The sequence below is a fragment of the Anomaloglossus baeobatrachus genome, chromosome 6 (assembly GCF_048569485.1).
Source record: "Anomaloglossus baeobatrachus isolate aAnoBae1 chromosome 6, aAnoBae1.hap1, whole genome shotgun sequence".
NCBI lineage: Eukaryota > Metazoa > Chordata > Amphibia > Anura > Aromobatidae > Anomaloglossus > Anomaloglossus baeobatrachus.
Window position 1 is genome coordinate 80,506,404 of NC_134358.1, and position 14,543 is coordinate 80,520,946.

Below are 14,543 nucleotides of genomic sequence, written 5' to 3' on the forward strand. Positions count from 1 at the left end.
CCGAAAAAAACGGATATGTCTCCGTGCGGAAATCACAGACACGCGTGTAAGCCTCATGGAAACATGTCAGTAGGAAATCACTGATGTGTACGCAGACCCAATGAATTTAATGGGTCTGCGTATGTCTGTGATTCTGGTACGTATAAAAACTAGCACATACGTACCAGAATCACTGACGTGTGAAAGAGGCCTTAGACATGGCTGATGAGGCCCGGGGAGGTTCGTTGTGCATGTGGCATAATCATTTGTGCTCTTGGGCAGAGTCATCCAGGTTTCATCACTGTGTGAGGCCAGAGAAAGACGATCATGAAAACTCGCTGACTGTCAAAAATGACAAACAAACGGTCAGGAAATAACCAAGAAAATTGCAAAACAGACAAAAAAAAAATGATGACATGCTTTTAATCATCTTCTTTCAGAAAACTCGATGGGTTCACCCGCATGTAAAAGATGTCAGGTCTTCATACCCTTATTATCCAAACCTTAGCAGTTCACTGCACTATTTTCCATCCTAGGAAACCTTTGATTTGCTCCATGCATTGTCTACTGCCCTACAGTCATTCTCTCCCATCTGGTGGTCCTGCGATTGGGGTGAGCAATACATAGAAATGACAGCATAGATGACATTTACTGTTATTTTGCACATCGGCAGCTGCTTTACATACAATGTAGATTTTACCAATTGCCTTTTTGCAGGAAAGGTGATAAAACCTCACATTTGCTATCTTACATCGGCATTAAATATGCACACAGATAAAGGGCAGTTCATTCGGAAAGAGCACGGTCCTGTGCACGGAATCTATTAAAATTTATAATCACTGAACAAGTCTATAAAGCTGGAACCGAATGAGATAGAGACGGTGGAAAGATTAGAGCGCAGGGAAATAACATTGGACTATTCTGCAGCAGATAACCATTGCCTAACCAAAGAAGAAAATGGAAGGCTTATCTTAAATATTGGTTATTATCTTTTTTACACATATTCCTATCCGGTATGGTTACTTGTGACATCCTTGGGCTTCCATTTCCTAATAATAAGAATTAACATTTTATATAAGATTTCTCTGCTATCAGATTGCAGTGTACTGTTATAATTATTCTCAGTAAATGAGTCCGTCTTATTCAGATAACGGAATACAAAGCTAGAACAATGACAAATGTGATAATTAGGAGAGGATACGATGCTCCCAGGGACAGAAATGTCCTTTAATACTGACTATGAAACTGGTGGAAACGTAAACTGGAGCAGGTGCCCAAAGCAACAAATGTAATAACTTCTTCAATTTTTAATCCTTCATTGGAAACATGTCCCCTACCTTTTATATATGCATTAAACTTGGAACATCAGTTCCCATGTAAATTACATTATTATTACACTGTAATTACAGAAATCTAAATCCAAAAAACGTATGGTGTGTGTCTTGAAATCTTTTTTGTTTCAGTGTTGCTACATTATTATTTTTTATATATTTGTAACAAGGACTTGATGGGTGACTGTGAGAATCGGAAGATCCAAAGAGGTGAGCAATAAGGTGAGTATAAGGTTTTGTTCATTTTTTTTTACATATTAACTAGTGAGCGGGCACTACCATGCTCAGGTGCTCGTTACTCGTAACTAGTGAGGAGTGAGCACTACCATGCTCGGGTGCTCAGTACTCGTAACTAGTGATGAACGAGCTCTACCATGCTCGGGTGCTCGGTACTCGTAAATAATGATGAGCGGGCACTACCATGCTCGGGTGCTCAGTACTCGTAACTAGTGATGAGCGAGCACTACCATGCTCAGGTGCTCGTTACTCGTAACTAGTGAGGAGTGAGCACTACCATGCTCGGGTGCTCAGTACTCGTAACTAGTGATGAACGAGCTCTACCATGCTCGGGTGCTTGGTACTCGTAACTAATGATGAGCGGGCACTACCATGCTCGGGTGCTCAGTAGTCGTAACTAGTGGTGAGTGAGCACTACCATGGTCGGGTGCTCAGTACTTGTAACTAGTGATGAACGAGCACTACCATACTCTGGTGCTCGGTACTCAAAACTAGTGATTAGCAAGTGTAGCGCCCCACGGGGCATGTGCATTTAACCTACCCGTTGCCGGGCTATCGACGGATGTCGTCACGGGCAGCCTAACCCGACTTTGTTGCCCCGAGGCGTACAGTAAATGGTGGGGGAGATGATGGGGGGTAGTTGTAGGATGAATAGGATGAATGTTGTGACACCACTTGTGGTGTGCGGCTAGGGAATCGGCTGCCGCTGCTGTCACTGTCCTCCGGGGCAGATGGTGGTAGAAGCTATGGGTCATATCACTCCCCACAGGTGGAGCAGGCCCCGGGGAGGATGATGAGAGGAGTAGTAATGGCAGCAGGGAGTGGCACTATGGGTAATAAAGAGTCAGAGTCTATGGTTGCGGTTCCAGGTTGTTTACGTATTTTTGTACGATGCCGCTCACCCAGGTAATACCAGTCACTCGCTATGATATGCTCCGTTGAACCCGTTAGACATCAGTCCGGTTTGGTATTCGGTGGGTTTCCTCCTTGTAATGCCTGTCTGTGGATTCCCTGGCTTGAAGCTACGAGGGGACCCTGGGTTTCACGAGATGTACTCTTGTCCCTATATGCAGGTGCTGTGGTTCCGATATAGGGACCGGCTTGATGTGAGACCCCAGATCCTATATGACATTGTGCTGTTGGGCGCTGTGTGGTCAGGGAAGCTTGAAACTTTCCCGGTCCAGGCAGATTCTGGAAAACCAACGTGAAGTATGATCTTCCCTAGGGTCCTGCCAAACTGCTTGGCGTCTATTCCATGGGGAGCAGAGATCCCTCTCCCCACGGCAACCATTCTGAACTTCTCCTTCCCACCGGAGCGCCCGTGAAGCACGTCTGCTCCATTTCTCTCCTGCTGGAGAACTCTCCAACTGCTGTGTTGGCTCCTGACTCCCCCTGCTGGCTGCACCTCCCCCCTCCCAGGTCCTAAGCTAGTGGGACTAGGGCCCCTGTATGAGGGAATCCTGTAAATGCCACTCTGTAGGCAACCCCTTTATTACTCTACCCTAGCCCAATCCCCAATGGGAACAGGGCAACTTGCTGTGTATTTGAGTGTGTAATGTGGTGTAACCGGGCCTGACCTCCTCAGGATTCGTGTGTAGCATTACACCCAAAATTGGGTGCAATACTCTGTGGCGACTGAAGCCTCAGGGGTGCCACACTCTCCCACAGCAAATGACGGCACTCCCAGGCCACAGCAAATTAAAGTTGGTACACCGCATTTTGTATATGCATTAAACAAACAACATTCTTTCCTTTATGGGAGGCACCATCATCAAACGTTACTAACAGGTTAACTCTATACCGGTAGCAATACCTATCTATACCTGTGTGTCCTCCTTGTGTCTTCTGCAGTTGTTTAGTGGGGTTGACAAAGAGCTCATCCATCCCCTATTTAGGGCCCAGGACTAGAGATATCTATGGTCAGGTATCCGGCTCGGCGCATAGGTGCGGAACCTATCTCTGGTAGTGAGGGACCTCAGGGACTAGCAGTAGTTTTGGTCAGGGGTCACCATCTTCCCTTTCCCTAGACACAGGGTTTCCGTTCCCTTTCACTGTGCGCTTGGTACTTCCCTAGCATGACACCTGCTCCACAGCTGAGTAGATCTGGCCGTCAGCCTTATAGGCCATCAATGTTAAAGTCCCAGACAACCCATTTAATCAAATCTCAAAAAAGTGCACCAATTCCTTAACAAAAATTACCCTTTTCCTTTTTTATTTTTTCCCTCTCTTTGCCTCTTTTCTTACTTTTCTCTATCACTCTCAGCAAAAAGTGCTGAACTAAACATCTTGTCATCCATAAAATGTTGTACTTTTGATAAATGTGTCTCAGTATTTCCCATTTGGGAAGGGATGGGGGGTATAATGGTTTTCTTTCCAACATTCCAATAACTTGTATTTTCAGAAAAAAAACTATTATTTGCTTTATCAATGTTCTTGCATTATAAGAACTGTAAGAGAAGACACAAGTTCTTATTTTACTAGACCGAGCAGAGTTTCTGTCACCTTTATATCTGAGCTCTCCCGTGAACATTGTGGGATCTGCAACCACGTTATATCACATGCAATATCAGAACGGAACCCGTGAAGGTTTTATGATAGAAAAAATGAAGCAATAGGATATGACATCAATAGAACATTATACTTCTTAATCTTAACTCCGTAATCTTGGAGGTAATGCCACTTCCACCGATGAAGACGATCATATTCATTCCAGCCCATTTATTTTAACAGTGGAGCAGAAGACAAGAGAAAAATGGTTTGGCTTCTCAGCGAGTCCATAAAATATTCTACTGCTAACGAATGGAATGATATATCAAATCGTTTCTGAATTCTTTCTAGGACTCATTTCTCATTTACCCCAAAAAGCCATATAAATAGCTTTTTTAGACTGCAAATATTTTGTAAAGAACACACCAATCAATCATCATTTATAGTATACGAGGAACATTAGGCGCTCACCAGACTGTATCTGACATCCCGAACGGCAGCGGCAATGAGTGTATAGTAATCACATATTCCTACACAGAATTATGTTTCTGGTTTTTTTTTTTAAAGAAAGATTAGTAGTTTTTTTTTTGCGTAAAGTTATCTTGACTTTAAATAATGCTTATAATATATTGATTTAGCAATTTGATTTTATCCTTTAATCCTTTCCTGCTGCGGCCAATTTTCATTTTCGTGCTTTCTTACCTTCTTCCATGAACAATATTTTTTTTTATTTTTATGTCAATATAGCCATACAAAGCCTTGTTTTTTGCAGGCTAAATTGTAATATTTAATTACACCATTCACACAATTCAATACACAACGGGGAAAAAATATTCCAATTGGTGTGAAATGGGGGAAAAAGATTCTATTTACTCATTGTTTTTTGTGTTTCATGTTTTGCAGATGTCCATAAATGAAGTTATGTGTAATAATGAGAAATGACACAGGGAAAAATAATTGAATACGTGAAGAAAGAGAGGTGCAAAAAGCCATGGAAAGTCATAATATCAGCTGAAATCTATAGCAATTGGAAATAAATCCTGCCACTTAGGGAAAAAATATCAGCTGGTTCAACTGATGGCCTCTAAATAGTTGTCCATTACCAAGGTGCCACACAAGAAATATGTCATGATGGGTAAAATCAGGGAGCTGTTTTAAGACCTTCAAAACCTTATTGTTGCAAAAAAAAATATTATTGATTACAGAAGAATTTGTAAACTACCAAAGAGTCCAGTGAACACTATAAGCGGAAGTGGAAAGAAGATCATTTCACTGTAAACCGGTGACGACCAGGTGCTCCCTGCAAGATTTCAGACAGAGGAGTGAAAAGAATGAGTTGTCCAAGAGCCAAGCACCACCAGTGGAGATCTACAGAAAGACCTGGAGTAAAACAGTGACGTTTGGAGGTGGGAACATCATAGTTTGGGGCTCTTTTTCAGCACAGGCAAATGTCATATAATTGAAGGATGAATGAATGGACAAATGTAACTAGATATTCTTGATAAAAATCTGGTACTATCTACCAGGATGATGATGATGAAACAAGGGTGGACATTTCAGCAAGACCATGATTCCAAACAAATAGCCAAGGAAACTCTCAATTTGTTTCAGAGAAATTAAAGCTGCTAGAATGGCCGAGCCGATCACCGGAGCTGAATGCAATAGAAAATTTATGGAAGGAGCCGAATCTCAGAGTTTATAGAAGGAGCATATTGAACATCAGCATTAGGTGAATTTCATTCTTTATTAGGAGGTTCCTATTCGCCCCTTATTTGGAGGGTTTTCTTAACCCCTTTACCCCTGGCCAATTTTCCATTTTTTGTTTGTGTTTTTTGCTCCCCTTCTTCTGAGAGCTGTAATTTTTTAATTTTTTCGTCAATCTTGCCATATAAGGGCTTGTTTTTTTGTGGGACGAATTGTACTTTAAAATGCAACCATAATGTTTACCGTATAGTGTACTGGAAAACAGCAAAAAAAATTCCAAGTGCAGAAAAATTGCAAAAAAAGTGATGCAAGATTGTTTTTGAGATATTTTATTCACTGTGTTCACTATATGGTAAAACTGATGTGTCGGTGTGATGCCTCAGGTCAGTACGAGTTTGTAGACATCAAACATGAATAGGTTTACGTTTATCTAAGCGGTTAAAAAAAAATCAGACTATTGGCCCAAAAAAGTGGCGCATGTTTTGCGCCATTTACGCGACCTGTAGCATTCTCATTTTTTGGGACCTATGGCTCAGTGATGTCTTATTTTTGTGCCTCAAGCTGACTTTTTTAATGGTACCATTTTTGCGCAGATGCTAGTTTTTGATCACCTGTTATTGCATTTTGCGCAAAATTTGGGGCAACCAAAAAACTTAATTTTGGCGTTTGGATTTTTTTTGCCACTACGCAGTTTACCGATCAAAATAATTATTTTATATTTTGATAGATCGGGCATTTCTGAACACGGCAATACCAAATGTGTACATTTTTTTTATTTTTTTAACCCTTTAATTTTCAATGGGGTGAAAGGGGGGTAATTTGAACTTACGTTTTTTATTTTTTTTAAACTTTTTTTTTATTATTTTTTTATTTTACTAATATCCCTAGGGGACTATAAAGATCAGCAGTCTGATCGCTCATTCTTTCCTGTTGATCACAGCAACACAGCTGAGACCAGCAGAAAAGCTCACCTCTTCTCACTGGCAGCAGCTGGCCAAGTGAAAGAGGAAGTGACTCATGCTAGCTACATCAAACCACCCTGTGCTACCATGACACTGCGACGCTGATGGAGGTCGGTGAATATAGATCTACCACGCAGGGGATTTAAATGGCTCTGTCACATTTTGACAGCGCCATTTAAGGGGTTAACAGGTACGGGTGGAACACATGTCAGCTGTACAAATCAGCTGACATGTGCTCGGATCCCCGCCGGGGGAGATTAGACTATAACGGTTAGGATGTAATATTACTGCCCGCAGTCATTAAGGGGTTAACCCAACGGGAGGAATTAGAGTAGATGGGGATCCAACATAACAGATATATCTTGACATTGGCTGTTGGGCTCACATAAAACTGGACTTTTTTTATATGCTAAGCATCTCAATTTGTATGTGTATTGTCTTAGCAGTAATGCTTGTTCATATTACTGTATTCATTGTTAATACATCTGAGCATCTTATCTTCCGGTCGTGCACCCAAGAGTAGTTTTCCACCACATATGGGGTATCAGCATACTCAGGAGAAATTGCAAAACAAATTTTACTATACGTAGGGCTAAACGAGCATTTTTGTTTAATAATAATGGATTGGTAAATTTTGTTGGAAAAATGAGAACCTTTTATACGACCAATATAGATAACTTAGGGAATGGGATATTATCAAAAGTAGTAGACCCGGGTGATAAACTTTTAACCTTTATAACTTCCTAACAAAAAAAATGATGCTTAAAAAAATGCTGCTGATGTAAAGAAGTCATGTGATTTTGTGTAATTTACTGTAACTGGTTCAAGGGCATAAAAATTCAATGTTGAAAAATTGTAAAAAATTTTAATTTTCTAAAACTTTCAATATTTTCATAAATAAACACAAATCACACAGCCCAAAAATTACCACTAACATGATTATCATATGTCATGTAAAAACAATCTCAGAATCATTGGGATCCGTTGAATTGTTCCAGAGTTATAACCTCATAACGGAACACTCGTCAAAATTTAAAAATTTGGCCTGGTCAGGAAAGAGAAGGGTTTAAAGGGGACAAGTCAAGAGATTCATGCCTCCAGTGGCTAAACAATAAAGTGGCTCCATGCATAAGGTGCCTGGACACAGCAATGCCGCGATGAAGGGGTTCTAGCATTTGTGTACCGCCCTGAGAGGGGCCGAGCCGCTCGAGGTCCGGGCTCGGGTTGTCGGTGGCACGAGCGCCTCCGGACCGGGGGCCACGTCGCTCTTGTTAAAGGGGAGGCGGTGGGGGTGGTGGTTGTGTAACGGGTCGTGACGCCACCCACGGGTCGTGGTGACGGGGGATGCACCACCGCTGCGGCTGAAGTGATGGCGGGCTCGTCCGGGATCAGTGTTGCGGCTGCAGCCGAGATGTTAGCCCCTCTGTGGGTAGGGGCGGTGTGTCCCGGGGCCCGGTGGGGGAACGACTGCAAAGGTCGGTTGTTGCTGTTGGGGTGCAGGGCGCCGTGCCGCGGTGTAGTGTGTCATGCCCGGGTGGCACTGGTGTACTCACGAATAATTCACACTGAGTCACTGGTAAACCAAAGTTCGGGTATGGTCGGTTCCCGCGGTCAGCTGCTGATGTCCCCCTGCGTGGCTGATGGTGGCCCCTTTTCCTGTGCACCTCTAGATGTTGTGTTTCGGCTCCCCTGCATGAGCAGTGGTAGCCCGCTCCCCGGCGTTGAGCTGCTGGAGGAGCCCTCGGTTGCCCGCAGGTGCTGGCCCGTCGGGTGTTTGGCCCTTGGCAGTGGCGCTCACCCAGTCTCGGTGGGCTTTTGCCTTCTTTCGGGACTTTGGTTGTGGATGAACCCGTGAGGTCCGGCCAGGAATCAGTCAATTTACCTATACTCAGTGGCTTCTAAGCTAGGACGGGGTCTGAGTACCCTTCTTTTGGTGCTCCGGTACACGTTTGACTCCCCGGTTCGGGACCGGCGGGCTCCAACCCAGGCCCGGTCCGTACGGTTCCGCCGGTTGCTGTACCGGTACTCCTGCAGACGGCCACCACCGTCTGCCTGCCTGACGTTTTCCAAGGGGCCCAGGCTCCTACCCGGTCCCTGACAGCTCTGCTCCTCTACCACTTTCACTCTCCAAAACTTGTCTAAAAACTACTGTCTGAACTTCCTGCCCCAGGGCAGTAGTCTCCTCGGTGGGCATGCCTTTCCGCCTGACTCCTCCCACCTTGTGCGCTCTACTAGCCCTGGGGGAGGCATCAGGTCTCCCTTTCGGGTGACATGTGTGTGACCTCACAGGGGGTGGGGGTGTGTGTGTATGTGGTAGATGTAATTACCTGTGACCTGGGGTCCAGGGCGTCACATTTGCACTAAATTATTGGCCAATGATGCATCTATTTTATGTATTTATCAGACATCTTGTACATTTTATATTGCAAGGATTTTATATATCAGAGAAAAATGTTAGTGAAAAGATACTTTTCAAAAAAATTTGATATTACAAGTGGAATGATATGATAAAAACAGCTCCGCAGCTTCTGACAAAATCAGCTCTGATATATGTGCACTACTCTAATGGCCTTGACCTAAGCAACGGAAAATCCAAAGCAAAATGCAATCCGTAACTATATAATCAACATTTCGCTTTCCTCATCTTACAGCTCGAAGGAAAGTATGGAATTAGATGCAGTTGCATAACAGTGCCTAATGGATGAATCACAATATCTTATGTCAATATACTCCTATTTGTATGAAATAGCTCTCTACAAGTCAGCAATCGAGGGCAAGGACTTGTCAATGCTTCCTACATTAACACGTTACATATACCATAATTATAGTCTTTTCATGAAAGGCATTGCCTACATGACTTGCGATAGATTGTGAAAAATACATTAAGTAGCCATGAAAGGTAATATTTAGATTCAGTAAAATTATGTGTAAGAAAGAAATAAAAAGACATGAACAAATCAGAAATATTAGTTATCCAACCAAGAGTATTTCTCTAACGGCACGCTCACACGAGCGTGAAAAACGGACAAGTGCAATGCAAGAAAATCTCACATTGCACTCGAATCAATGAGGGAGAGCAGTTGGTCAGATTTTCTCGCCTCCAGATTCTGGAGGCGACAAAAGTCGCAACATGCTGCGATTTTCTGCGAGAGCCGTATCACTCGCACCCATTCAAGTGAATAGGTGCGAGAGACTCAACCCCCATGGTTCTGGATCCCCATCGAACCATGAAGGAGTAAGGACGTGTGTGACAAGGCGAAGGGAACATGCATTAACAAGGAACCTTCAGTGGCGGCAGTTCTCTTATGCAGGCAAATGGGGGTACTCTGGGACTGAAACAGTGTCTCATGCAACACCCTTGAAGAGAAGGTGAATTCGGTCAGAACAGTGGTGCGTTTAGTAGGGTGGTAGCTAGAAAGAGCTCCCTTTCATTAGTTTAAAGGCAACCTGTCAGGTCCCATAAGCGTTCTGACCTACAAGCAGGGTGATGTGTGGCCTAGATACCTCTTCCTTCCCATCCCTGTGTTGTAATATTGTGTAATATGAATGTATAAAAAAAAATGTTTTATTACTTACATGTTCCCTATGTAAATGATGAGAGGGTCTACTCCCCTGGGCGTCGCATCGCCTTGTGGGTGTTTGCATGCTTTCCATGGTATCACGCCCCTGTGGGCGTAATACCATGGATTTACATGAGCGACGTCACCGTCGCTCCTTGAGATCCCGCGCGTGTGCACTTGCCATTCCTGCAGCCTTGTTATCCGGGTGCTTGCTTGTCAGCTTCAGACGCACTCTGCTCATGACCGGAACCACAGGAGTCTTCTGAGCATGCACAGTGCGTGTCTGAAGCCGACAAGCAACTACCAGGATAACAAAGCTGCGGGAATGGCAAGTGCACACGCGCGGGATCTCAAGGAGGTGACGGTGACATCGCTCATGTAAATCCATGGTATCATGCCCATGGAGTGATGCGACGCCCAGGGGACTAGACCCTCTGATCATTTTCATAGGGAACATGTAAGTAATAAAACTTTTTTTTTACATTCATATTACACAATATTACAACATATGGATGGGTAGGAAGTGGTTTCTAGGCCACACATCAACCTGCTTGATGGTCAGAACACATATGGGACCTGATAGGTTCCCTTTAAAGAATGGAGTCACCCCTATTCCCGTGCTGTTCATGTGAAATGTTCACAAGTATTGCGCCACCTTCCCGTAACCACCATGCATGGGCCTAGGTATTGCACAAAAGAAAACTACAAGTGTAATACCTGCTAACCTTTGTACATAAATTTATCCTTCAGTAAAAAGGGCTTCCTCATCTTGGAGAAAAAGGGGTATCCTTTAGAGTGTCACAGGGCTGAACCTGAAGGTGTCCACAGCAGCAACAGTACCACAACACACATCCAGGACCCGCATCTTTCTGTAGTGTGCTGGGATGTGAAAGTGTGTGGACCACCCACAGCTAACTGCGTTGGCCACTTTACAATGCAGATCAACTCTAGGTCCCCACAGATAAGTAATTCAAGTGGATGTATGAATTGTGCTGCAACTGGACCCTGGCGCTTCAAGGGCCCAAAAGGTCCCTTTTTCTCATAGGAAATGACCAATACTATTAAAAACTCAAAATGAATGGATGAAGTTAAAGGGAACCTGTCAGGTTCATGCGCACTGAAACTGTGGCACCCTGGCCTAGCCAGGTCGTCACAGATAACACACAAACACCCCACCCCATTAGACAGGGACACCAGCCAAACACAAAACCCTTGTTGCCTCCCTCCAGGGTCTGATGTCCACACCAGGTGGGGTGGAGCCAAGCAGTTGGCTCCACCCACCGAGGAGTTCACAGACCTGTTGGCGGGAAAAGTGACATTTCAGTTCAGGAGGTTGAAGTAAGAGGAGCAAAGTGAAGGGTGTCTGGGTTTGTGGCCCAGGCACCAACAGCAAGGTTGGCAGACGGTGGTGGCCGTCTGCAGGAGAGGTGAATCAACGCGGAACCGTAGGACCGGGGTCGGGCGTTGGCCCGCCGGTACAGACCGGGGAGCGAAGTGAAGCCAGCACACACAGGCAGGGCCATCGGACCCCGACCAGGCTTGGAGCCGCCGACAATAGTCAAATCCGAGTGTGACGGGAACCCCAGGGGTTTCCCAACAGCCAAAGACCTGATTGAAGGCAACCGCCCACACCGTGAGGGTATACAGATACCGCCTAAGGCTAGAGACCCAAGGGCCAGCGCCTGCGGGCTCCTCCGGTACTCATACACCGGGGAGCGGACTACCGTTGGGATTCCATCGCAGTCAACAAAGTACATCAAGGTGCAGGAAAAGACAGCCGCCATCACCTGTCCGGGGAGAGACACTGCAGCCAGCTGCGGGACCCATCCATCCAGCCGTTTGGTTTACCGAGGACTTTGTGCATCTCTTGCTGAGTGAGTACACCCGTGCCATCTGGCACCGCACTGCGCTGTCCCTGCAACCCTGCACCTCACCAACCCTGCCTCCCCGTCTCACCACCGGGCCCCGGGACCACCGACCCCTACCCACGGAGGGGGAAAACAACATCCCAGCTGCTCCCTACCATCGCTCCCGGGATCCCTGTCACCAGCAGCGGTGGCGCCCATCTTCACCACGACCCGTGGGTGGCGTCACAGACTAAATCCCCCAAACCAAACACCCCTTTGACTCACGGGCGAGGAGCGCCGCTCGAGTTCCCGGATCCGGCCCACCGCTCGAGCCACCGAGCAGCAGCCGCAGCAGCGCCGGACCCGAGCGTTAGCAAGCACAGCGCAGTGGCGTCCTCCCCGCCCGTGACAACTTGGCGTCACAAACAGGATTGAACCCATGTACTTACCAGTAGAAGTGCGCCTTGTGATCCCCGCCGGCGGAGTCCGGCTGAAAATTTTGCAGTGCCGCCATCTTTGGCGTGAAAATCTCCCGCTCGAGCGTCTTCTCCGAGCAAGGAAGGCGCGAAAGCGAAGCCCCGCCCCCAACAAGCGGAAGTGCTGAAGAGAACCAAGGGGGGACGGGAAAAAGGTGTCTGCCTAATGTAGCCGAGGCTATAAAAGCGGGGACACCAGGACTCTGCAAACATTTGGTTCCTGGAACACTGCTGCGCACGATGTGCTGAAGAGAATCAAGGCGGGGCGGGAAAAAGGTGTCTGCCTAATGTAGCCGAGACTATAAAAGCGGGGACGCCACGACTCTGCAAACATTTGGTTCCTGGAACACTGCTGCGCACGATGTCCCGTCCGTCCGGCACCGCTGAAATCCCAGAGCCCACGCCAGGAACAGAGGCGTGGGTGTAGGCCCGGACTGCGCAAATGTGTTGCCGCCTTCAAGCCCAGGTCCGGTTCTTGATGGAGCGCTGGGTGGCCGAAATCGAGGAAGTGGCGGCGGCCGTGCGGAGACGCGAGGTGGAGGCAATGTTGGAGGAGCGGGCAAGCGACCCACGCCCCTGTGTCCGAAAAGGACCGGCCACTGCGGCTGAGGGGCCCGGCCTGCACCCGCTCACCCTCCTGCCTCCCCCACCATCCGTACCGGTTGCCGTTACCCCTCCGCTCGGACCGCTGCCCCCAACACCGGCAGCGGAATCGAACCTGTCCACCCTAGAGGACCGACCTGGGGGCGTTGTCTGTGAATGGCTCGCATCCCTCCCGCTGCCACGGAAGATACCGCTGGAGGTGTCCGTCCGCGACGAGAAGCCGTCGGCCCCGGAAGCGGCCGCACCCAAGACCATCCCGGCTCCAGCAGTCTGCCCAGCCGTGGAAGAACTGGCCGCTGCAGGCCCGAAGGCCCAACCGTTAAGGCCAGCTGTCCCTGAATCCCCCGCCTCGGCTGAGGCTGCGCCGGGCCGCCACTGCAAAGCCGCAGTACAGGTCACGTCACCGCAGGACCCCCACGAGAGAGTACCGGTAGTGGCCGGTGTGGGCGCGGTCCAGCGGGGCCCGACCCGGGCGCAGGGGTTTGCCTACGCCCCTTATTGGGACAGGGAACCAAACCAGTTAGGCCGGGAGATTGCCACCAGGGAGCAGCAGAGGGCCGAAGTAATGGCGCGGGTGATTAAAGAAAAAGATGCACTCCGTCATGCCACCTTTCGGGTGCGGGGCCCGGTGTATGAAGGCCAAGTCCGGCAGTTTGACACGCGACGGGGCTTCGGGTTCATCTACGAGCCGGGCCTTGAGGCCGAAGTGTTTGTGGCCTGCCGCGATGTGAATTCACACCTTCCCACGGGCCACCCAGGTCGCGACCTGTTGCCGGGCGACCTGGTAACTTACACCCGTCACTGCGGGGAGAGGGGCTGGTTCGCCCTCGATGTTAAGCAAAGGAAGAGCCGCGGTGAGCAGATGCGGCCCCAGCCCCCTCCTCCTCCACCAAGCCATCCGGATATTGAGCTGGAAGAGGTCCTGGACGAGTACGACCTCAAGTAGTGGCAGCGGTCCGCCGTTGCATAAAGTTGTCTCCCGTTGGGACCCTCAGCAGTTCGAATGACCATAATCAAAACCGAAGATCATCTGATTAGCAATAGTGATTATCCCTGCCGTTGCCGGCAAGTTGTCCCCGGAGGGACTCTGTGTGTTTTTGCCCCCCACATGAGGAACTACTCATGGACATGGCCAAGAACTGGCAGGCCACCCACGAACTGGTGGGCTTGCAAATAGTTTTGTGGGATGGAAACCGTTGCCGCCTCCGGAGAGGCAGATTGGAGGAAGGGCCCGCAGCAGAGCAGGCTGGGGCCCGGCCACCACGAGGACCGGTGGCCATCCTCCGGGGGTCAGGGGTCCCCCTGGACGTGGGGTCCCCTGAAGTTACAGTCGGGTACGAGTACCCGTACCCGTTCC